This window comes from Lissotriton vulgaris, chromosome 5 (genome assembly GCF_964263255.1).
Source record: "Lissotriton vulgaris chromosome 5, aLisVul1.2, whole genome shotgun sequence".
In the NCBI taxonomy this organism is placed as follows: Eukaryota; Metazoa; Chordata; class Amphibia; order Caudata; family Salamandridae; genus Lissotriton; species Lissotriton vulgaris.
The window spans coordinates 1,897,876,668-1,897,903,229 of record NC_141693.1 but is presented as its reverse complement, the minus strand read 5'-3'; the positions used below and the strand labels follow the sequence as shown (position 1 = coordinate 1,897,903,229).

General features: G+C 44.5%; 1 pseudogene across 1 annotated transcript in view; it reads right to left on the bottom strand.

Moving 5' to 3' along the window:
• Positions 1-26,562, bottom strand: part of LOC147717659 (E3 ubiquitin-protein ligase TRIM39-like) — a 327,519-nt pseudogene that overhangs the window by 199,669 nt on the left and 101,288 nt on the right. The window contains exon 2 of the transcript XR_015296084.1: positions 8,355-8,450. The product of XR_015296084.1 is annotated as an E3 ubiquitin-protein ligase TRIM39-like (transcript). The remainder of the gene's footprint in view (positions 1-8,354; positions 8,451-26,562) is intronic.

The following is a 26,562-nucleotide window of genomic DNA, read 5'->3' as shown; positions in this document are numbered from 1 at the left end:
CCACTGACAAGGTTTCAGTTTCAGCGGGTGTTTGCAATGGCAATCGCAGCAGCGGGCCTGAACCCGGGCGATTTTGGGACCCATTCCTTTAGGATCGGGGCTGCTACAGAGGCTACAGCCAGGGGTCAAAGTGTGGAACAGGTGAAACAATTGGGGCGTTGGTCCTCAACCTGTTATAAAAGGTATGTGCGGTTGCACATGTTGTGAAGCTAATGTCATGCACTCACGCTTCTTGTTTTTGTTGAATTTACAGTTTCGCGAGCTTACGAGGCGGGGCGGACTGTGCAGTCGACCCAACACCTGGGGACCAGCGGTCAAAGACCACCGGCTGAAGAGAGAGTGGTGTGGGTCGTGGGCCACTCATACGTGAGGCGTGCCACGGACGTATTCAAAGCAGGTGACATGATTCACGCAGCTGGGGAATACGGGTACAGGGTGACCTTCCACGGAAGGGGCGGGCTCTGTATTGACCGGTTTCAATGTTTTGTCGAGGAACTGTTAGGGCGGACAAGGTCACCGCCGTCTATACTCATAGTGCATCTGGGAGGCAATGATTTGGTGGCGCTCGGTCGGCAAGTACTCCTCGAGCGGGTTCTATCCACTGTTAGCTGGTTGGCAAAGAGGATTCCGGGGTGCATGATAGCATGGTCACACATGATTCCAAGGAAGGTGTGGCGGGGGGCCCTCTCTGTGTCAGCTTTGAATCATTCAGTTAAGAGAATCAATAACAAACTGGGTAGATTGTTTCGTTCAGCACAGTTGCACTGTATTCCACATGGATGTATTCGGGGCGATAACATGTATCTCGAAGATGGGGTTCATTTGTCCCGGGAGGGGAATGTCTTACTCATAGGAGACTTCGTAGCATGGTTAAAGGGTTTATATAATCATGACCTTTAGTAGGAGTGTGGGGGGTCCGGATAGCCGGTCAACTATCCGGCCTGTGGCGGTAAGGTCATGATCGGTGAGCAGTAATTTCAAGATCCCTGGAGGAGGGGCGCCACCCATTATGGATGGGAGTGCCCGAGGGGAGGTGGCCATGAGCCCCTCAAACGGGGAGGCGGCACCCACTAAGTATGGAGTCGCCGAAGGGAAGGCGGTCATAGGCCCCTCCCAGGGGAGGAGGCGGCTCGATGCCCCTCCTAGGAATTTCCCGGGGCCAGGATATCCGCGACGGCGGATGTGATGAACAGTGTGGGGTGAGAGGGGGGTCCACGCTACCTTCTTGACACCTCACACGAGTCCTCGGACGACCATTAAGATGGCGTCGAGTTAAGTAAGGGGCCCCCGCTAAGACAAGGGAAATTGGAAGTTGGCACAGAGGTACAGTCCTCTGTGCGCCCGCCCCCTCACACGTGAGGGGGAAGTTCTGGTAGTTGGGATCTGACACCGGTTACGACCTTGCCGTTGGCCCGTAATGTTAGGAAAGTATGCATTTGCAGGATGTTTAGACTCGGCTAGGAGAACCTTTGTATTAGAGATTTGTTAAGGTTAGCCAATAAACATCGTAATGTATAAATGAAAAATTGTACATGATATGAAACTGTTATTTTAATGTTTTAATTTTGTTTCATATTTTTAATAAATACGGCCGGGAGGGTAACTCCCTCCCGCCTTCCAAAAGTTCAAAACTGCATCCGTCTTCCCATCCTTGGGGATTGTGTTGGGAGGGGGTGACGGGCATCCCGGCCATATGGAAAGGGGCGACCACTCGGTCCCCCCGAACGTATGGTTGGGGGCCCGGATCCCCCCGGGAAACCATTTTGGGCGGGGGGGCGTGTCTCGGCTGGTATGCCCGAAGCGGCGTAGCCGGGGCACGCCTTTTCCTGCCCAAGAGGGGTTGTCCTAGACACCTACACCGTTGGCCACGCCCCGTAGGCGTACCAGAGGAGGGTACACGCCCTCCCGAAGAGGAATAAAAGGAGCAACAACCCAAAGAAGCATCCTCTTGTTCCGGTGCTTGGAAGCTGCACCCTCTCGTTGCACGTGAGCCCTCGACGGAACAAGGAGCAATTTTGACCCACCCACCAGCCCCTTATGGCAACGATTAGTCTTGCAATTAAGTTGATTTGCGGTGATATTATCTCTTTTCCAGGGTTTTTTGTTTGTGTAATAAAGTTTGGATTGTTTTGAATGCAATAAAATGATTTGCTTCATAGCATGTTTTCTCACTCAAATTCAGCGGAGTATCACAGTCTAGTTTAAAGATGTGTTACATGTGTAGATAAAGGTTTATATTGCAAATGTCCAGTTAACCGTTTTCCGCTCTTCATTAGGTTCAAAACGTCGTATTTATTTTTGGTCGGGCGGTAAGGTCATGATCGGTGAGCAGTAATTTCAAGATCCCTGGAGGAGGGGCGCCACCCATTATGGATGGGAGCGCCCGGGGGGAGGTGGCCATGAGCCCCTCAAACGGGGAGGCGGCACCCACTAAGTATGGGGTCGCCGAAGGGAAGGCGGTCATAGGCCCCTCCCAGGGGAGGAGGCGGCTCGATGCCCCTCCTAGGAATTTCCCGGGGCCAGGATATCCGCGACGGCGGATGTGATGAACAGTGTGGGGTGAGAGGGGGGTCCACGCTACCTTCTAGACACCTCACACGAGTCCTCGGACGACCATTAAGATGGCGTCGAGTTAAGTAAGGGCCCCCGCTAAGACAAGGGAAATTGGAAGTTGGCACAGAGGTACAGTCCTCTGTGCGCCCGCTCCTCACACGTGAGGGGGGAGTTCTGGTAGTTGGGATCCGACACCGGTTACGACCTTGCCGTTGGCCCGTAATGTTAGGATGTACAATTTTTATTTAGAAAGTATGCATTTGCAGGATGTTTAGACTCGGCTAGGAGAACCTTTGTATTAGAGATTTGTTAAGGTTAGCCAATAAACATCGTAATGTATAAATGAAAAATTGTACATGATATGAAACTGTTATTTTAATGTTTTAATTTTGTTTCATATTTTTAATAAATACGGCCGGGAGGGTAACTCCCTCCCGCCTTCCAAAAGTTCAAAACTGCATCCGTCTTCCCATCCTTGGGGATTGTGTTGGGAGGGGGTGACGGGCATCCCGGCCATATGTTTTTAAATGACACTGTGCAATAAACCTCTTGTCTTGGCATAGCAAAAATAAAAGATTTAAATAAACCGTCTATACAAAAGCCCATACCTTAAATAACAAAACTACAGAAGGGGAGATAGACGTACAATATGTTTTCAAATTGAACAGAACTAGTCCTAATTGGAAAAAAATGGTTAATCTGGCCCACAGACACCAATAACTGTCAAGATAGATTCCTGAACAAAACACAGGGTTTAATTCTTAACAGGCCGGATCCAAGATACTCCCAGAGACAACATCCAGGGATAGTAACAACATATAGTGTAGGGAAACTATGCCTTGAATGGCTGAAAACTTCTACACTTCCAGAAATTAAACAACACTTGACTTTACTTAAAGAAAGCAATGATTTGCGAGATTTCTTATTGGGACCTCACACTAAGGGTGGGCGGGCAGCTACGCTCCGTGCACGGAGTGTGCGTAGTGCCGGCTTCTACGCATTTTGCGTGGCAGGCGTAGAATTCGGCACTACGCACGCTCCGCAGACGGAGCGTAGCTGGCCGCCACACGCCTCCCTAAAGTATTTAGGGAGGGCGGGAGGGAGGCCTGCGGTGCGTAGTGGGGCTACGCGGAGTGCGGAGGTAGGCGTAGTTTCTCGCCCACTTCACGTGGTTCCGCGAAGCCCCACTACGCCCACTACGCCCAGGGTTACCTCACACACCACAGCAAAAACGTTTCATATACACCGGTATATATGCTGCGTACAACGAGGCTAGGAAAAAAACACAATTAGAAACTTCAGAAATAATACGAGAAATTGATCGTATTAACTTGGAGAAAGCTCTCTGTAGTGGACAATGGGTTAACTACTCTGTCCTCCAGAATATATTCATTGGACAGCATAGTATCCTCTGCAATTGACATAATGGAACAAGACTTGCTAATGTTACAACATGGCCAATCTCAATTACGTTCTATAATACAGCTAGGCTGTACAATGCAAAATCTGCGTTCAGGCTACATGCCATGGAGGCTTATCAACACAACGTCATTGTTTACTGTGTTTAACCTTACAGATAAGCAAATCTCTTTGGCACAAAGAGGAGCAGACTATACAGTTCTGAGCATTGAAAAACTGGAAAGATTACCATTGACAGTTTCTGAGAAACCTGTAATAGAATGGATAATTCATGGCACCATCATGATTCCAGTGACGATTTTGCAGTTTCAGTATTGTCTACAGCATATACCAGAAGGCCTCTATGAAAGGTTGGGTAAAGAATACATTAAGTCAACGTGGACTTTACCATATACACACAGTTGTTGGAATAAGGGAAAGAAGTATTCCTAAGTGGGAAAACTTTTAAAAATTCACTAAGTGGTATACTTCTGTGCCAGGGTATTAATTTACACGGAGCCTGCGATGATTCTGCGAATAACCTTTCATGTCACCTGCACGGTACTCCCTCCAAACTGATAGAACCTGTTTTCAGGCAGCTATCCAATGGCAGTTACGTTATGTTAAATGATCACAGCTGCTGTGGAATGGTGCCAAGAAAAGTTTATCTGGTTAGTGTGTCGTCCATGGTCACTTGTTGTATGCAAGTATTGTATCCAACTCGCAAGTCAGACAGTCAGACAACAATATGGCCTTCATTGAATATCTCTTCTATACCAATTGATACTTTAAGCAGACTAAAGTCTATTCTTTTGAAAAAATCTGTGTCACTGACATCAAAAGAAACGTATGATCTGCAAGTTGCAAGGACATCTGCAGAGATACATGCATTATTATCAACAAACTGCCCTGTACATTTCTCAGAAATGTTAAGTCAAATCTTGGGACTCGTAGCAGGAATACTATTTTTATTTCTTCTGCTCCGATATGGCAAGTCCAGTACCGGCGATACCCAGAACCTCATGGAACAGACGGTCCGTGCCTAGAGGTATCGTGAGAGGATAACACAGATTCTCGGCTTGGCTCGTTTAAGAGATCTGAATACGACATGGCTTCTATCGTTCAGACCAATCTGCCAAGATTGCATCTTACCTGTTCTACGATGCCTGCTTTGCGGAGAGGAATGTGTGTTAGACATTTGTCTTACACTTCCATCAGTCCTGGCATCAGATGTCAATGCCTTGCTAGGTCCTGTAACGGCTCATGCATTGTGTTGCCCACAACGGCTACAGATCCCAATGACGGCATTCATTGATATCTCACCAGTAAGTCTCACTGAGAGTGAGGTACGAGTAACACCAGGCACACAGGTACCATATGATATGAACATTGCTAACGCCACAACAAGCGCTGACGGCAATGCTTGTCATCTATGCACATATGATCTGCTGGATCAAGTGGTTCCACTTTCACCTACTGTGGTGGTAGATGATTTCTTTGCCAGCCTAGACAACTTGATGTTTTCTCCTGACACCGAGAATAACTTTTGAGTCATGCACACAGTGTTCTCTGAACTCTGAAATTCGGGCTTCATTTTTTCAAAACAATGACTTCTAACATTTGGAACTCTATTTTCACAACAAAGTTGTAGTTTTTCTCTCTTTCCAAAACATTGAACTTTTGGCACAGACTAATCTGCTTAAAGTAGAACTATTCCTAGAGAACAAGTCATTTTTTGAAGACTGACTAAAAGAACTATTTAGGCCTCATCCCTATTAATAGAAAGATTGCTATGACATGTTATGTTATGAAATGATCTCGACTTTTTCTTCTGTGTAGCCTCGGGGGGGCTGTGCTGGGGACGGAACGGTTCCGTCACGGCCCGTTCGCCGCGCCTGCGCGGCGCGAATTTCACGCCGTTCCGTCACAAGCACAGCCCACCCGAGGCTCGTGATGGAGCGGTTCCGTCACGAGCACGGGAGTGCCGCGCAGCCCCCCTCCCCCTTAGCACTGCGGCGGAATAGCTGCTGCAGCTAAGGGGTTAAGAGACGTTTTTATAAATGTAATCTCATGACTCTTTTCAAATTGCATAAATTAGACTAAAAAAGACTGTATGCTTAGAAATGTTTCCCTTAAGTATATTGTGTACTGTAGAAATGCTAAAAATATTTTTTCTACTTACCCAGTTCAAATGCATTCTTTGTATTGGGGTGGGTTTGTAAACACTAGCTTTAGATATGTTCAGTGCTTGCTAGATTAGCTTTATTGAACTTAATATCCGTGGAGTGGGTGTTGTAAATTAATCTCGGACCCTAGTATAAATTTCCTGATTCATGCCCTTAGATAGGTATACTTTATCATTCCCTTATATAGGCATAGAAATCATTACCATATTTGGCCTAAAGCATATAGCCCAAATACGGCATGGATACTTCCACTAAGCTCCAAGAATTAACAACGTTCTCTTGGAAAAACCCGCCTTCAGCAGCCCGGGACTTCCCCCTGCTTGAATATTAAGTTCGCCTAGAGTGACGTTAATAAGTCCAAACATGCGTCAAACTCTGCACCTTCAAAGTATAAATATGCCTTGATTTGCCTAAACAAACACACGGTGGTTTGGAGCAGATCGACTATCTACTTGCCCGACGCCCTGCAGCAGCAAGTGCCGAAGGCAGCCAACCCTGCAGCAGACTCACTGCGACACTCTGTCATTTCTCCTGCCGAGAAATCCAGGTCCAGTGTTTCCAGGCTACCCTTACGGGTATCTTGGAAATCGAGTCCCGAGAACGAGATACAAGCCCTCCTTCATTCTAGAACAAAGGTACGGAGCTGATTAGACCTCTTAGAGAATTATTGGAATCAGATTCCGGGCAGAGAACTCCTAGACTTAAACTCCTCCTCTTATACTCCCTCCCTCTTACCAGACTAAGGTTAGGCACACCGGGGTAGGTGTATTCTAGAAGCACCAGTTGTGTATTTTAGTCATCCTTTTATCACTGTATGTATTTTATACATTTTATGCACTTAATGGATTAGAAACCATATCATGCTTTTACAGTACTACTTTATAATACTGTTCCTATTATATGCATTGTACTTCATAGTAAGCTTTACTATTGTAGCAGTTTATTTTCAATGCTTGAGAAAGAAGACTGTTCAATATATACCTTTTTATTAAAAACGCCCGTCTCTCTATTTCTCTTGCACCTCTGGTGAAACTAAGCATGCACGATTGACTGAGTGAAATAGTTATCTATTGTTTCCACGACTCTAGAGATTTGATTTCTTATTCTTGGGAAACAAAGTTGTCATGTTTTATGCGGTTGTCAGAAACGAATCCCTTCTTGTTTATTTCAGAAACTTTCTAGTGACCTCTGAGCTAGCTGGCACTCACAATTAAGTCGAATATAGCCGGTAGAGACCTAGTAGACCTCAGTCCTACGTCTAAGCTACAGGATATATTATTCCAATGCGCAGAGCCTATTGGGAATATAGGAACGACACTACAGGAGTACAGGTGATTGCGGGAGACGCCAATATCAACGGAATGGGACTTCCTACTGGAATAATTTAAGTCTCTAGATGCACCAATAACCTAAGGCAATGATGCAGACTACGAACACCAGGTCGGTACTTTTAGTTAACACTGCAGTTAGACGATGCCGAAGAAGCATTACAACAATATTTGAAGTATTTTTCCAAGAAACGGTAGCCAGACCATTCTTCATTATTACTCAAAATGAGGACACAGACCTTAGCTGACCCATTGGAAAACCACTAAACTTGCAATCACATTTACCTACATCTAGTGTACAGCAAACAACAGAGCATTAAGTAAAAGGGGTATGGGGAAATGTGCGTGAGTTCACATATAACGAATACATGAAATGGCACACTTGAATGACGCTTGGTATAACCAATGCATGTAGAAGTGACACATTTTCATGGAAATACTTCTAGTTATGAGAAAGGGAATGTATGTAACCAAATGATTATATGATAAGAAAAATGTTATATGATACCACATGTACTATTACAAAACCAATAAGGTTTGTGGGGGGAAAAAAGTCAGGTTTTGAAAGCCTCTAAAGAGAAGGTCATGCACTTCCCATACATAGAAGGTAGCTATACATAGATCAGGGATACCGTTAAAACAGGCCTTGGGAGTTAATCCTCTTTGCACACATCCACACAATAACTCTGGCAAACCCCTGGGTCCTTAGAGTGACTTGATGTTTAAGGAAGATGCAGGTAATAGTTGCAAAGCAGAGTTAGGATACCCTCAACACAGGTATGACCAACCCCTGAGATTAACGCTAAGGTCGCACTTAAAACGGATAAAGTGATAGCTAATGTTTGGAGTCCTCACGCCCAGATGCTGCTATAACAACTACTGTTCTTACCTCTAGTTGTGTCACTTTCATCTCTTCTGTGCGATGCAGTTCAAGAATATCCTGAAGCTTTTTCTCCAAACAGACTAGATAGTCCTGAAACTTCTCCTAAAAGAAGAAAGTCAATATTTTAAAAATCAGATATTGTGCAACTATCCTTCAAGAGGTTGAGACCCTTACACAGGGGTGTGAAATTTTATAAAATATCTACTTGTTTAAAGGACGAGACGCTTCCAATACTGTAAAAAGTAAAAAGAAAAAAAAAACTTGCCCTTTTCGGCTTAATGCTGAGATGTGAGAAATTATGGCACCAGTCTTATTATTTAAAAGCTCTGATACTGCGTCTCTGGTTATGTTAGGGCTCATATTATATGAGGGTTTGGACTTTAGCAAGGTTTTGATCTTGCCACCATTCTGAAAATCTACATAGGCATTGATTATGAGTTGATGGCAATTCCCAAATGGAATTCTGTTCCGCTCAGACATGAGGGGGCTGCTGTTTCTGCATTTGTATTTTCCTGCTCAAGGATCAAAGGACCCCATTTTAGCAACCGAAAAATCTGTCCAGTAAAAGGGGTCTGGAAACAAACCACATTGCAGCCTGGACTCGTTTTCCGGCTGCCATCCAACTCTCAGTCATGGCACAAGGGGAGCATGAAATACACCACCCCCCCTCACCCACCCGACCCCCCCTGCTTGACGATAGTCTACCGTGGCCTCTCCAAGTGGCCCTTCGTTCTCCCCCCTATCACTTGCTCCAAAGCAGCCCCCGCCCACATCTGCCACCTGTTGAAACAGGTGGTAAATGTGAGATACTCGCCACAGGGAAGAAAATACCATGCAGTATAACTGGGCCTGCACAGTTATTCCTCATTCTATTTAGATAAACTCATAACTGGTGAACAAGACTGTTTTTAGGAGTACAGATATACACCCCAGCCAGTACCATGTAACTCGTAATCAGGGTCATAGAGTGACTGGAAATAGGAAAGAAGTGGTAGGGGAATGTCCTGCGAGTCTACGCACATCTACAAACGCACGTCTATGGGTATTCACTAACTCCCCTACGATCTTTTCCATATGGGAGAAGGCTGCATATGTAATCCTGACAGAGGCAGAAGTATACTTCTTTCATAGTGGGAAATAGCGGGTGAAGGGAAAGTGAATTTGCAACTGCTCAGCACATTTTCGCATAAGCAAATATACATGGAAATCAAAAAAGTATCTAGGAGTAGTGATCAGGCCTACATCTGTAAACTCTTGTGAATTCCTGAAAGTAATAAATCTGAACTAATGCAAGGACAGCAGGTGCACTTAGGTCACTTTCATTAAAAATATATATATTAGCTGCAAATACAGTTAACTAAAAAAATGGTTCCCGAGAAATATTTAAAGTTGTGCAACAATTTTCGTTTTTAAGTTGGAATTTTTGTTGTTGTTATTGTTATTTTTGATTCATAGCGCGCTCAATCACCTGCAGGCCTCTAAGCGCTCGGGAATCGATGGTAAAACAACAACTTTAACAATACAGAAAGGCATCCACTAGCCTAGATGGCTCACAAGGACCTCCTAAACAGCAGCGTTTTCAACCCCTTTCTAAAGCGTAGGAGATTCTCTTCCCTGCGCAGTGGCTCAGGTAGTGTGTTCCATAGCTGAGGAACCAGCACCGAAAAGGCTCTTCCGCCCTTGGTGGCAAGTTTATACCGAGGGCAGACCAATAGTTGAGAGTCTGAAGATCTGAGAACTCTCTTTGGGCTGTACACTGCCAAACGGTCTTTAATATATGCAGGTGCCATACCATAAATGGCTTTGTGGGCTATACACAAACTTTTAAATTCCACTCGTTCCTTGATGGGGAGCCAATGGAGGCTCTGTAACAGGGGGGATGCTTTAGTTCGTCTTGGCAATCTGAAAATGAGACGAGCAGCGTCATTCATCACCACCTGTAGCCTATTTGTCAGAGTTTTTGGTAGGCTAAGGTAGAGGGCGTTTCCGTAATCTATTCTTGTGTACGTTTTATTTTGAAAGTAACCACCAGTGTTGCTTTCAAGCTTCCGAATGCATTTGCATATAATCAGGGAGAAGTCTGGGAGCATTGTGTGTAGTTTATTGTTACATTTTCCAAGCATATGCACAGGTTCTTATACTGAAAACATATTCATTAATGCAAGCTGAGCTCACAGCTGGCTGCACTTCCTTAGAGCACTCACATCAACAATAAAAGCTTTTGCATTTATTTTTCATATATACAAGTTTGAGCACATTATACAAATACATACAAACCTGGGAGCCTGGCAATACGAATTCCATACTCTTTCTACTCTCGGTTTCTTAACCTCCTAGGTGCGATCGTCTTGGCCAACGGCCCCACTCCCACCCCATTGAGGGTGTCAGCCACTGGCCAACACTGGGGAGGGATATAGGCCCCTTTGGTTATTTTTTTCCTCCGGTTGCTAGGAAAGAGCTTCCCGAGCAGCCTGTTTTTTTTTCTTGTTTTTTTTACTTAAATGACGATTGGCACGCAGGGCACACTGAGGTCATTGCAGTAAAAGTGAAATTAAAACAAGCTGATAGGCTTGTTTTACTTTCACTGAATCAGTGCTATGAATCAGTGCTATATCTCAGCCAAACAAGCACTAATTCTCATTAGAGAGGTATCTTTGGAAAGGGCAGAATCTCCCCTTTCCAAGGCACCTCTGCCTAGGGATCCCAGCTTAGGAATCTCCACATGAGAGTGATCCTCAAGAAAGCATCCACCCACTAGCCTCAAGGGATAGGGGGGGGGGGAGCAGCTCCTTGAGCAAGGGTTTGTGCTCCTGGTTTCTGGTTGGCAATGTTGATATTTCAGCCTTGCAGCCCACCTTGGAGGCAGTTGGAGGCAATTACACCCCCCCCCCCCAACACCCTCCTGGGCGGCAGAGAGCCCACTAGACACCAGGTATTTCTTTAACTGTATAGATATAGGTTTGAGGTTTGCCCATAGGCATGGCCATGTCCCCATCCCAAGTAAATAGAGAAACAGTCTTGCTTCCCCACCTTGGGGTGCATATGGGGTTAATTACCCCCAATCTGCCCCCCCCCCCCCCCCAGGGAATTAAGCCCACTAGAAGCCAGGAAAATGTTTTTTCCAATATGGGTGGGGGGCCCTTGGTCATGCCACCACCTAAAATAAATGAGGTAACAGTCTTTTGCTCCCCCATGGGGTAGATCAGGGTAATTACCATTGATCTGCCCCGCCCGGGCATAAAAGCCATTAGACGCCAGGGAATGTTTTTTTAATGAATTTATAGGGGTGGGGGCCACACAGCATGGACAGGACCATCCCCGCGCCCCAAGTAAATAGGGCAACAGTCTTTCTTTCCCCCCTGGGAGGTGTATGGGATACTTACTCCTAATCTACCCCCCCCTGCCAGGAAGGGCTAAAAGCCCACTAGACAACAGGAATTTTGTTACTGTATTTATATGATTTTATCATGTTTTGTTTGACGGTACTCTCTATAAACAACAAACTGGGACCGCGATGGGTTCATGTTTTGCGCCTAGTTTCGCGAACCTCTTTATGGGGCACTGGGAGCAAAACATCTTCACGGACCCCGCGTGTTCAGAATATGTAGGCCACATTGCCACCTGGTGGCGCTACATAGATGATCTGTTTGTGGTGTGGAGAGGCTCAGAAGAGACAGCATTTCGTTTTATTGATCTTCTGTATACCAACACCAATAACATTGTTCTCTCGAGCAACATAAGCAAAGTGACAGCAGAGTACCTTGATGTCAGGATTGACATCAAGGACAACAATATAGAGACATCTCTCTTTAGGAAAGTGACAGCTGGTAATAGTGTTCTCCATGCCCTCAGAAGCCACCCTGAAACACTCAAATGGAGCATTCCATTTGGTGAGCTACTGAGGGCAAGGAGGAATTGCAATACGGACCCCGGCTATCAACGTGAAAGCAAGTTGATGCTGGAACGTTTCAAGAATCGAGGCTATCCGGCTTGGGTGCTGAAAAAGGCGAAACAAAGAGCAGACGCTATACCTAGAAGTACCACTCTTGAAGATAAGATCACAGAGGACAGTAGCAATGACCAGGAAAACACACGACTCATTTTAACATTCAATACTGAGTCACAACAAATACAAAAGATTTTGAGAAAAAATTAGGATATCCTCAAAAGTGACAACATAATAGGGGGTGACATGCCAGTGAGACCGAGCATTACATCCCGCAAAGGCAGGAACATCAGGGACCTATGTATACGGAGGGATATCACTAGCCATCCCTTGAATCAAGGTTTAGGTCTTAAGGGCTTTTTCCCTTGCGGGCACTGTAAAGCTTGCCGTAACAGCACTCATATAAGAACAGTTGAACATAATGGGGTGAAGAAAGAAATCACCCAATTTATCATGTGTAGTATCACTCATGTTGTGTACGTGATCGCATGTCCCTGCGGTTCTTGGTACATAGGCAGCACAACAATGCCAAAAAACGGATACTGGAACACTAACGAGCTATAGCTCATAACGATGAGAAATAGCCGGTAGCCAGACACTTTCGAGACAAACACTACTCCGATCCCACACAGCTCAGTTTCTTTATCTTAGAAAAGATTGAGAGAAATCACAGGGGTGGGAATAGGGTTCTTAGACTGAGAAAAAAAGAATCTAAATACATCATCAATTTCCAGACTAAGGACCCAGGAGGGCTGAACCAGGACGAGGAGTTAGCAGTACATCTTAAAGAGAATTGAAGGGTCTAACTTCCAATCTTGTCCCCCTATATTTTCAGTTGTATCTCTCTTCCACAATGTACCTTCATGCGGAGTACAGTTTATAGTTTTCTTTGTGATTTACAATACAGTGGTTTTAATTTTAATATTGTTTTGTTTTATGCATTTCCATCAGGAGCACGGAGAGAAAAACAGGGCCCCGGCACTGCACTTATTTTCACTGCCAATTACGTCTTGACATTGAGATGATCTTTGGGTTTTACAAGCAAGAACAGGTATCTCCTGTGGACATTTATCCAGGTATTTGACCTGGTTACTGTCCTTTGCATGATCATTGTTGACATTGTCCAGTACTTACAGGCATTACCTACAGTTATAACTTTTGGCATTTGACCTGGTGACTTTACCTTGCATGACCATTGCTGACTTTGACCCACATGTATTTTACAGTGCATACACAGCCATGCAACCGCCACAGAGATTGCCGTACTCGGCAGCTTGGTATTGTTTCTGCTAACGTTACGCAGATGTTCCAAAAACCAGACATCTTTTCCGTTGTAGAGTGGGACTTGCAACATTGCACATTATTGTAATATATGTGTGTTACGACGGGATTATTTGACCATGCGGTCATGCTTATTAATTTTAATTCACATATGTTGCCTTTGTGGTATAAGTTGCATTTGGGATCTTGAATTATTTTGCTGAATCCTAGTGTAAATGAATGTAATTTACCATTCTAAGATGGCGGTCAGTTGGGACTGACAATTCCATGTCCTAGCTCTATGTCACTTACCTGTTTGAAAACTTTATTTACACAATGTGCACACTAGTTCACCTACGTGATCAAGGCTTGCCTAAGCCGAAACATGTTCTAGGTGCAATAAACACCCTTGGAGTTGATCCAGTGCGAGAAGTCTTGATTTTTGAGAGCATGGTTAACGGATATTATATATCTCCATATCCTACTGGTGATAGCCAGTAGGTATATATAGTTAGGATTAGCTACCATAGGAAATCCGCAACATTCTATTGGGAATAACTTTGGCGCCGGTTGAGGAATTTGCGTGTAATTTTCCAAAATTTTGGCCAGCTCCGCTCCGCTCCTTCCCTGAAAGTTTCGGGGGGATTCGTGAAGTGTGGGCTGAGAAAAAAGGGGGGTCCCAAAACGTGTTTTCCCCATGTTAATTTCCATAGGACGGTCTGACAAGTCTACAGCCCGAACCGCTGAACGGAATAACGCCAAACTTTACAAAATTGTAGGGACTGGTACGCAGATGTGCCTTTGTTATGTTTGGTGAAAATTGCTCCAGTGGTTTTTATGAAAATTAACTTCAAAAACACATATCTGGGCGGAGCCTAACCACACATCTGATCTGATTGGCTTTCAGCACTTCATCCAAGAAGTGTTGGCAGCCATCTTGGGACCAATATACATGATAGCACCTCATTAAAAAGCATTGTAGTTAATAGAGGGTTTTAGGACTTTAGTTACATTATAAATCATTTGTTGATGGTACCATACTCATTTTAGGAATTGTGGTGCGTTCTAAGGTGATTTTACCATGTGAAAAAGCCTTCTGCTGTGATATCATGAATCATGTTTGAAAGAACACTTATCTCATGCTTTTCCCACAGTGGTTTGGAAGGGGATCTATAAGCTAAGCTGAAAGCATATTTTCTGTAAATTCACATTATCTTTCTCAGTCATGTGAGAATGAAGTCTGACATTCTCAGTAAAACATGTAAATCCAACAAGGACAGAGACTGTCAGTTGATTCCTTTGTGTTCTACTGTAGCCTCCTAGAGTGTTCTAAAGAACAACTAGAGCGCTAACAGTCCTGCTTATTACAAAGGTATAGCACACCTGAAGCCATCTTGATTGGAATAAAGTGGTAACTCTTAAAACATTTAATTTAAAAAGGAACAAAATGAGGGGGTATATTTTGCCATAGAAAGTATTAGTAGTGCTGCAGAAAGAAAAATTAGGGCACATTTTGAGTGACTTCTCAAATCCTCTTCTATTTCATTAAAAAATTCTGACATGCAGTCTCCCAAGATGGCCACCGGAGACAAAAGAGCCCAAATGTAGCCCAAATATCACTCAGATGAAGCCCAAGTATAGCCCAATGACAGAATGTCCCAGAGTGTTCTAAAGAACAACTAGAGCGCTAACAGTCCTACTTATGACAAAAGTATAGCACACCAGAAGCTATCTTGATTGGAATGAAGTGGTAAGTCTGAAAACATTTAATTTAAAAAGGAACAAAATGAGGGGGTTCATTTTGCCATAGAAAGTATGATTAGTGCTTCAAAAAGAAAAATTAGGGCACATTTTGAGTGACTTCTCAAATCCTCTGTCACGACGTTCTGGTGCTCCAACTCTTCGCAGGGGCAGTACTGACGAATGTCCCAATCACCCCTCCACCGGTACCCTCGCTTCAAGAGCAAGACCACCAGCAGAAGGGAAAGGGGAAGTGGACAGAGAAGAGAATACCTTAACTTCGACTGGCACCTCTATCTTCTAGTGACTGCTAAATTTCTTGCCGTCTACTCTGAAGGTGCCTAATACACAGAAGGGAGAGAAGCAGAGAATATACCACAAACCTTTCTTCACTACGCAGACTGTTCTTAAAGGTAAACAAAACTTGTCCTACCAGTTTTAGCCCAGGTATTTGCCTCTCTTCTAATATGTGAATTGTTATCTGGCTGAGCTTCCTGCTGTGAAGACATACGCAAACATTAATTTCTCTACCCCAGGTAATTCTTCCCACTCTCTCTCACTCTCTCTGACTGAACTAGTACCTGTGAAGCCTTATGCCAGACTTGGTCTCGGGGGTTCTGTGACTGGTTGGAATTCTTGACAGCTGTACAAGTAATAGTTCAAACAGTCTTATCCGTAGCACGCAAAAAGTAAACAGGTAGGTAGAAAAGGGGAGGGAAAAGATGAGGAAAAACGCAAGGGGGATGTCCGGGGGGAAAATACGATAGCAGGACAATTTAGTTCTTGTACTTGAAGGCTTGGCGTGGAGATAAAGCACCTTACTTGTCGAATTCTGCAACTCCTCTGCAAAACCTCTTCTGCTGAACACTCAAATTCGTCGAGTCTTCTTGGAAGCAAGGACTTCTCGGGAAACTGCTGTGACGTCTCGCTGACTTCTTACTACCGCTCTAAGGATAGCGGTCGGAATTTAGAACCTCTGAATTCTGTCAGGAATGCAGGTGCCTCTCTGAGCTGTGAGAGCGCACTGCGAGAATTTATTATTCAATTAGTCTCTGCGATACTCTACTTCTATTATCTCTCAGACTTCTTGCTATTCCTTTCTACAATTCTCCCGTCATGAATTACTGACGCGGAGCAGCGACAAGGAAAAGCTTCTCGAACGGAATCTTCGTTGAAGTGCGCAGTTTGAAGCGCGCGACTTCCAGAAACCCACTAGAGGGCGCACCTCCCAAATACTCAAAACGGGACATTGCGCGGCCATCTTAGGGAGGTGAACTATGTACAATCTTAGCAGCTTTCTGTTTAATAACCCTGATTACCTCCGGAGTTTCTTAGCTTACCAGAGGAGCAAGGGAACCAAACATTAGCCCGTGTAGAACGGGGCAGAAGCAGGGAGTTAGTTAACTGTCTTGAGGAACCTACAGTAGCTACTCTGTGAATCCTGACATCCTCTTCTATTTCATTAAAAAAATTCTGACATGCAGACTGAAACATGCACTTTGAATACCAGCAGCAGACTTCCCTGGTGAGCAGTAGCTTTACTACAGTGATCTAATGAGCAACTAGAGTGCTAACATTCAGAATTTATGGGAAATGTGTGACACATCTGAATGCCTTCTTGATGGAACCAAAGTAAACAAGCATTGAAAATGCAATAGATCTCGCCCTCGTTTAAGTTAAAGCCATTTTGTTCGTAATGAGGTGGTTTTTTAGCTTTGCTTTTATTAGTGTTTTTTTAACTTTCATGTAAATAACATGCATATGTATGCATATATGTATATGCATGCATTTCTATTTGTATTTATATAGATATACAGATTATATATGTTTATATATGTATATATATATATACACACACACACATACATATATATAAATGCATATGCATATATATGTGTGTATATGTGTGCGTGTAGAGAGAGGTAGAGAGGTAGAGGTTTAGAGGTAGAGAGGTAGAGGTAGAGAGGTAGCAGTAGAGAGGTAGAGACTAGTAGAGAGAGGTAGAGAGGTAGAGAGTAGAGAGTGAGTAATAGAGAGTAGAGAGTGAGTAGTAGAGAGCAGTAGAGAGAGTAGCAGAGTGAGTAGTAGAGAGTAGTAGAGTGAGTAGTAGAGAGTAGTAGAGAGTGAGTAGTAGAGAGTGAGTAGTAGAGAGTAGTAGAGAGTAAGTAGTAGAGTGAGTAGTAGAGAGCAGTAGAGTGAGTAGTAGAGAGTAGTAAAGAGTGAGTAGTAGAGAGTAGTAAAGAGTGAGTAGTAGAGAGTAGTAGAGAGTGAGTAGTAGAGAGTGAGTAGTAGAGTAGTAGAGAGTGAGTAGCAGAGAGAGAGAATAGTAGAGAGTAGTAGAGAGTGAGTAGTAGAGTGAGTAGTAGAGACTAGTAGAGAGAGAGTAATAGAGAGTGAGTAGTAGAGAGTAGTAGAGAGTGAGTAGTAGAGTGAGTAGTAGAGAGTAGTAGAGAGTGAGCAGTAGAGAGTGAGTAGTAGAGAGTAAGTAGTAGAGAGTAAGTAGTAGAGTGAGTAGTATAGAGAGATTGTAGTAGTGAGTAGTAGAGAGTGAGTAGTCGAGAGTAGTAGATAGTGAGTAGTAGGGAGTGAGTAGTAGAGAGAGAGAGTAGTAGAGTAATAGAGAATGAGTAGTAGATAGAGTATCAGCGAGTAGTGGAGTAGGAGAGAGTAAGTAGTAGAGATAGTGGAGAATATTCCAAAGTTTGGCACAGCACCACTTGCACAATAAGTCAAATTAAATCATATCACTTAGAGTCCTTATTGAAGCACTGAATCTTGGTGTATATTCAAATGCTTTTATTTTCCTTAAGTTTATGTACCACAGCCAGCCGAAACGTTTCGTTCTGTACAACAGAACTTCTTCAGGGCATTCTTATTTCCTTCAAGTTATGTCGGTATCCTGTTGTCATAACTAGATATTTCTTCCAAATGTTAGACGAGACGTAATTACATTCTTGTTCAAAGTGATTAGGTATCAATTTTACCCAAACAATTCGGGCAGACTTGAGTAATTTATAGCATCCTCAAAGTCAGTCTTTCAAAAATTCCAAAGTATAGGACATGATAATCCAAATCCAAACGTCTCTCAAGAAAAGTCATTTTTAATCGTTCTGAATATCGGTGTTTGGGCAGATATGACCCTGGGACCCCCAGTATGCAAGGGGAATTAGTCCCCCCTCTGCAAACGCGCCAGTGACCTGCATTGCAGAGAGGTGTAACAAGCATGTGCAATGCAATGGTCTCAGCATCATTAATGGTAGAGCTATTGGCATTGCTCATGACATTTTTTTTTCTTTAAATCACAAATAAATGGCATTGTCATTAACATTGCCAATACACAGCACTCTGCACTCAACAGCACACAATGCTCTGCACACTCACTGCTCTGCACACTCACTCTGCACTCACTGCTCTGCACACTCACTGCTCTGCACACTCACTGCTCTGCACACTCACTGCTCTGCACACTCACTGCTCTGCACACTCACTGCTCTGCACTCACTACTCTGCACTCACTACTCTGCACTCACTACTCTGCACACTCACTACTCTGCACACTCACTACTCTGCACACTCACTACTCTGCACACTCACTACTCTGCACACTCACTACTCTGCACACTCACTACTCTGCACACTCACTACTCTGCACACTCACTCCTCGGCACTCACTACTCTGCACACTCACTACTCTGCACACTCACTCCTCGGCACTCACTCCTCTGCACTCACTCCTCTGCACTCACTACTCTGCACTCACTACTCTGCACTCACTACTCTGCACTCACTACTCTGCACTCACTACTCTGCACTCACTACTCTGCACTCACTACTCTGCACTCACTACTCTGCACTCAGCACTCTGCACTCAGCACTCTGCACTCAGCACTCACTACTCTGCATTCACTACTCTGCACTCAGCACTCACTACTCACTACTCTGCACTCAGCACTCACTACTCACTACTCACTACTCTGCATTCGCTACTCTGCACTCAGCACTCACTACTCTGCACTCAGCACTCACTACTCTGCACTCACTACTCTGCACTCAGCACTCACTACTCACTACTCTGCACTCAGCACTCACTACTCTGCACTCATCACTCACTACTCTGCACTCACTACTCTGCACTCAGCACTCACTACTCACTACTCTGCACTCACTACTCTGCACTCACTACTCTGCACTCACTACTCTGCACTCTGCACTCACTACTCTGTACTCTGCACTCACTACTCTGCACTCTGCACTCACTACTCTGCATTCACTACTCTGCACTCAGCACTCACTACTCACTACTCTGCACTCACTACTCACTACTCTGCATTCGCTACTCTGCACTCAGCACTCACTACTCACTACTCTGCAGTCAGCACTCACTACTCACTACTCTGCATTCACTACTGACAGACAGAGAATGATCAGCCATGAATAGAGAGTATGACAGTAGGTTTGAAATCAGTGTGAGGTTTAATGGGTTGTCCTGATTACATGTGGATGTTGTGCAAGTATTAAGCAGTGAGTGGTTAGAGGACAACTGCAAGTACAGATGAAGCTGATTGCTAATGTACAGTTAATAGTCTCCAACAATGATGACAAAAATGTTGGGTACTATTGATTCACGGACACTGTCAATGTTTGTAGCACCTGAAGAGAATTAGAGAAGCAGGACATTAGCCATGAACTAGGTGATTATCATTGCTAAATGGTATTTGAAGAAGAAAGATCGATAGGTGCCTCATTAGGAACAGGACAATACCTACACCGGCACCTTTGTTTATCAGCTGTGGGAAGTCAGAAATGTTTGCATTGGTAACATGGAGAGCTGTATGTCAAACAACCTCGGTCGACGAGGGCTGGGCACCGAGCGGATGGTTGAACCCTGCCTGAGCAGAGCCAAGATGGCGTCGGTGGAACCTGCGATGTGTCGGTGACGACACGGAGAGCGGGTCGGTACGGCGGAATTGAAGTGCTGTGGTCCTTCAGAGAGCAGCGGTGCGGACCCCAGAGCGGACCGAACAGAACAGCTAAGGAGGCGATCGCAGGGCGGCGAGTATTGAGGAAGCCGCTTTGCCCCCGGGAACGCCTGGTGACGCCGTGGCTGTAGAGGAAGAGGCAGACAGCAGTCGGCGGCGCTTAATGCTGTCAGAGACCCGCTGGGATATAGCTGGAGTCACCCCTGCCTGGAGCCCAAGACTGAGAGGCTTACTAAAGGGCTGACCAGAGGCTCAAGCCGCCATCGTGGGAGACGTGCTGAGCAGGGGAGCGGTGGAGACCCCAGCACTCATTCATGCCGGCCCCGGATCGGGCGCTCCGCCTCAACAATTCCACAGGTGTCTATGCTGAAGTTGGTGGATTGGGGGTGCCAAAGATGCTGGGAGGTGCCTCTGCGAGAGCGGGTCTTGTACTCACGACGGTATTGGATGGCGGAGGTCAGGGCAGCGGTGTAGCCAGTGGGGGTGCTGCAGAGCGGGGAAGGGACCCTCCGACTTCAGAGATTGGGTCCGCGGTGTAGGCTGGAGGTATGGCGGGGCATCCTGTTTACTGCCATGGTTGTGCTGCGGCCGGAAGTCAGGCACGGTCGCCTGTGACGGGGGCGGGGCCACGTCCAGACCGGAAGAGGAGGCAGGCGGAGTGAAATGCGTCTCGCGCCCGGGGCTCCTGTGAGCGGTGTGGAGCCCCGGGGCCGCGCCAGCAGGAGGTTGGGCGCCGCGTGCTGAGCAGAGTCCCCGACATTGGCCAGGTAAGTTCCAAAAGGCTGGGGGGGCTTGGTGCACTTGTGTGTGTGTGTGTGTGCGTGCATGCTCGTGTGTGTATGTATGTGTGCGACGGTGACGGCAGGGGAGGGAGGGAGGGAGGGAGGGGGGGCCTCGGTGCACTTGTGTGTGTGCGCGTGTGTGTGTATGTGTCAGGGGTGGTGTCTCTGTATGTATGTATGTATGTGCGTGCGTGCGTGGGCGCTTGTGTGTGTGTATGCGCATGCGTGTGTGGTGCTTGAGCTTCCCAGGAGACAGCGCCTGGCCACAGCGCGCGTTCCAGTTACAAATCGGCTCGAAGGATGCGCGTGGCCGAAACTGTCTCCTGGGAAGCATAGTCGCTAACAAAAGATCTCGGCGGAGACGCGCTTCCGCGCGTTGAGCCGAGACCTAAAAAGGGGCATAGCCTCATTACACCTCTGTGCAATGCAGCCCCCTGGCGCATACTGGAGGTTCCAGGTGGGCTAGTTGGCCCCCAGGGGCCCCCTGTATGCAAGGGAAATTAGTTCCCCCTCTTCAAACATGCACGGGGGCTGTGTTGCAGAGAGGTGTAAAAAGGGGCGTGGCTTCATTACACCTCTCTTCAATGCGGTTCCCTGGCGCATACTGGAGATTCCTGGTGGGCTTTCAGGTCTTATATAGTTAGGAATTAGCATTAAAAAAAACTTTGAAATTTACTGAAAAAAACGTAGGTTTCAGGCCTTACATAGTTAGGAATTCGCATTTAAAAAACCTTTGAAATTCACTGAAAAAAACATAGGTTTCAGGCCTTGTATAGTTAGGAATTAGCATTTAAAAAACCTTTAAAATTCACTCAAAAAACTATACGTTTTAGGGGTGTTCTATTTAGCTGGTCATTTCACTCATAGAAAACCATTGAAATTGCTCCTATATAGTTAGTTGTACTAACTATATTTTGGCACCCGCAATCCACTGCTGATGATGTCACATATTACATCATTCAGGATAAGTTCAGTGACATCACTGATGACATTTCAAATGACATCACTGAAGCCAAATCTGCAATGCTAACTAACAAATTAGCATCAACATTTAACTAGTGTAAGGACGTAGACTATGTACTGCGTAAATTACATCCAACTCACGCCCATATTTAAAGAGGAATATGTGATAGAGGTACTAATCATGCACCTCCGACACCCAACAAAATTACAATACCCAGCGCCACCACCAGTACAACCACCCCTTCTGAACTACCTCAGAGGCAGCGCAAAACAGGACAACTGACCTTCCCAAAATAATATATCCCCTCAACAGCACACTAGCTCAATGTTCAGAGATGTGCCAACCAACTATGTATAAGGAAAGGAATACCCACATCAACAATAATGTACACAATGCTAACACTACCGGTGATATGCTATACACAACTCACTACACAAACCAAATACGTTTCCGTGTGTAGATATACTATTGATTCGTGTAGTGTACTGCATAGTGGATCCAACCATATTTCCTTAGACACTGGGGAATATTTCGGTCATGTAGCTGTGTTGTCTCCCCCCCCCCTTGAAGCAGAAGTGGAGTATGCTGGTCCAACGTACGCAACGTCAACGTAAGACTATAAATAATTAGCCTACGCCTTGGGCATGGTTCACTTCAGCAAAGAGAAGAGACTCCGCCACAGCGAAGGTCTGCACCCTGCCACGTGGCTGCCGCCATGACCACGTGGCTCCTCAATACAGGCCCATTGCGAACTCAGCGCCACAGCACCGCAAACTTATGTCTGTATCGACTACTACCTTTGATCTACACTGCGGACAGCAGGGTATTACAACTTGAATTCAGCTTTGGATCTACACTACGGACATCATTGAAGTTAGCCTTGATTTATGTAAGACAGAGACAATTCTACTCAATGTCCTCAGACTTTGTTAAAATAAGTGATAAAAATTCTTTGTCAATATCTGTGCTGACTACTGCCTTCGATCTACAGTGCGGTCAGTAGAGTTTAGAACTTGATACCAGTTGCGCATCAGCACTACAGACAACATTGAATTTAGTCTCGATTTATTTAATTTAGAGACAACTGTACTGTGTCCTCAGATTTTGTTAAAGTATGTCACAACAAAGCATTACTCGATGTCTGTGTCAACTATTGCCTTCGATCTACACTCCGGACAGCAGGGTTCACAACTTGAATTCAGTTTTCCATCTACACTACGGACAGCATTCAAGTTAGCTGTGATTTATGTAAGGCAGAGACAATTTTGTCAAAGGATGCCACAAAAAACATTCCTCAATAGCTATACTGACTACTGCCTTCAAATGTACACTGCAATCAACACAGCTTACCACTTGATACCAGTGGCGCATGAGCACTACAGACAACATTGAATTCAGTCTCAATTTATTTACGGCAGGGACAATTGTACTGTGTCCTCAGATTTTGTTAAAGTATGTGACAAAAAAAGCATTCCTCAAGGTCTGTGTCAACTACTACCTTCGATCTACACTGCAAATTGCAGGGTTCACAACTTGAATTCAGCTTTGCATATACACGAAGGACAGTAGGAAATTCATCCTTAATTTATTTAAGGCAGAAACAATTGTACTGTATGTATTTAAATTTTGTTGAAATAAGTGACAATATTCATTCATCGATATCTGTGGTGACTACTACTTTCCATCTCCAGTGCGGACAGCAGGGTTCACAACTTGAATTCAGCTTTTCATGTAACCTATGGACAGTAGGGTATTCAACCTTGATTTATGTAATGCAGACACAATTCTACTGTATGTGTTCTGATTTTGTTAAAATAAGTGACAAAAATCATTCGTCAATATCTCTGCTGACTACTGCCTTCGATCTACAGTGCGGACAGCAGGGTTCACAACTTCAATTCAGCTTTGAATCTATACTATAGCCGTATTGACTCAGATGTCTTATTTAAAGAAAAACATATCATAGTTTTTGGAGATCTACTGCAACTTAGTCCCGTAAAAGGACAAAAAGTATTTATACGTTTTATAAGAAAACTTGATTTTATTAACATTGTTACTTCAGGTACAACTAACTCTGTGAACCACTTATCATTGCTAGTTGTGCACACGCTGCCTCCTGCCTACACTGCGGTCATCAGAGCTCACAATTAAATATACTATTGATTCATTATTTGCAGAGTAAAATACCAAACTATGTATAACACCTATCAAACCTATAAAATATCCCTTTAGTATGCTTCCTTCAAAAACCTATTTTATATCAGTTATAGATTTAGTTGAAAAATAAAATTCACGCTGCAAGTGCAAAGGCACACTTCATGGCAATCTACACTGCAGACAGCACAGGTCACACTTTGAACCTCACTTTTTCTTCATTGGAAACCTGAATTTCTTTTTTGGAGACAAAAACAGCTACACCACTGGAATAATCATCTGATTCTGATCATTTTGTTGCTGAAGAATTGATAACCATCAATGGTACTTTTTTCTTTCCTCTCAAAGTACGTGCAGTCCAGTATGCAACAGTGAAACCCGTTCAGACCACGCATCATCGCAGGGTGAGCAAACGCTAAACACCAGATGTACCACTATCTCAGTACACCATAAATAATCGCCACAAGGCTTTATTAAGGCAAAATTCAGTAGTCAAAAAACATTACCACCAGTGCGGCCTACCCGACCATGCATCATCACAGGTTATGTACACGCTCAGTCCCAAAGGTACTACTAACTCAATGCACCATAATTCATCGCCACATGACATTCAAGCAGAATTCAACTGACCATTCATTATTTATAGAGTGCACTACAAAAGTAGAACGTCCCTCAAACCTACACAATATCCCTTTAGTAGCCTTCCTTCAAAAACGTATTTTATATCAGTCCTAGGTTTGGTTGAAAAACAAAATTCACGCTGCAAGTGCAAAGGCACACTCAATCGTAGTCTACACTGCGGACACCACAGGTCACAACTTGAACTATAAGGTTCCTGAAACATACATATTTTGACAATGTATTCCATACAGGTTTCATCTTTTATTTCAATCGTTATTACAAATGATGCAGTCCAGTAGGCAACACGGTGAGCTCCATACGTACCACTAACTCAGTGCATCATAAATAATCGCCACATGGCCTTATTAAGACAAAATTCAGTAGCCTAAAGACATTCTTACCAGTGCAGTCTGCCTGAACCACGCATCATCGCATGTTCCACACAAACCGACCCTACCTCAGTGCACCGCAACTCATGAACCCTTTACGATAGAATCTTCTGTGTATTATTTCACATATAGTGCTCCTACCTTTGTACAGCAGAAGTCATAAACCATTTATTATTGAATATCTGTGTATGATATCATGATTACTATTCTACTTGTTACCAACAGCAACGTAATAAAATGGAGTTGAGCACACGTGCCCGTACCCACTTCAACTATCTATCTGTGTCTGTGTATTTATTATGTTTGTAAAATGCTGCTCCTGCGCCCTACCACATTATATAGTACTGTAAACAGCATATGCAACCATCTTACCTCTGCCAGTAACAAAAACTTCGATTATACAAATTTCTCTCGCTCATTCTACAAATATGAAAGTACAAACTGGATCACTACAATACTGCAAAAAAAGTGTACAGTAAATTTATAAGTGTGTGCTATTTCTCGTTCTTTTTAGCATATTTATATAGCGCAAAGTTGACCCAAAACCATATCAGCAATTTACTTGAGCACCGTATTTACAGTACATTTCCAGGCAAGTGTAGATTACGTCATTTCTCTACAATCACAGGATGTGGACGCGCCTCAAACACGGACTAACAGCACCAAGTTCGACAGTGTACCTGAATAACCACATACGTATATATATTAGCTTACCTTCATGTGCCAAAAACTACATCCTAAAGCTTTCATAGATATTACTACAGTTACAACACTCCACTGAATGTACAACAAACACTCATATTCACAGAAATGCGTCATGTCCACCATCTTTTATGTGCGTAACTATGGATGAATATAGGGTCAGTGATTCCTCGTACCTTCCATGTTGGCCATGTTGTGGGACTTTAAACATATAATGACACATTTGTGTTAAAGACCCGGGTGACGTCAGCACTTCAACACGGACACCTGAATCACTTGATTTCTCATCTAGCTCAGGACGGAACTACGCCCATAGCTCCGGAGTCATCGTTCACAGCTTCGGCCAGCACAAGCATATGTTAGTCCAGCCCACTCCGCTTACGCTTCCAGAAAAACATTAACAACATACATGTCCCAGATTTCCATTGTAGTGATTTCTTAGTTCCTGGTCTAGTTGCCAGAACGGCACACACACACACACTCCCTCGTGGCTGGTATACACTCACACCCATCCAGCGCATGCGTTACTACACACGTGACCCTACCAATAAAAAAAGACGGGGCGCACATGCACTACGCCATTTTAGAGTTGCTCCCACCGTAAGCGCTGTGATGGCCCGTCCTGGTGGTTCCAACGCCTCATGTAGGCCTGAACAACTGAACAAGAGGCCCACCCC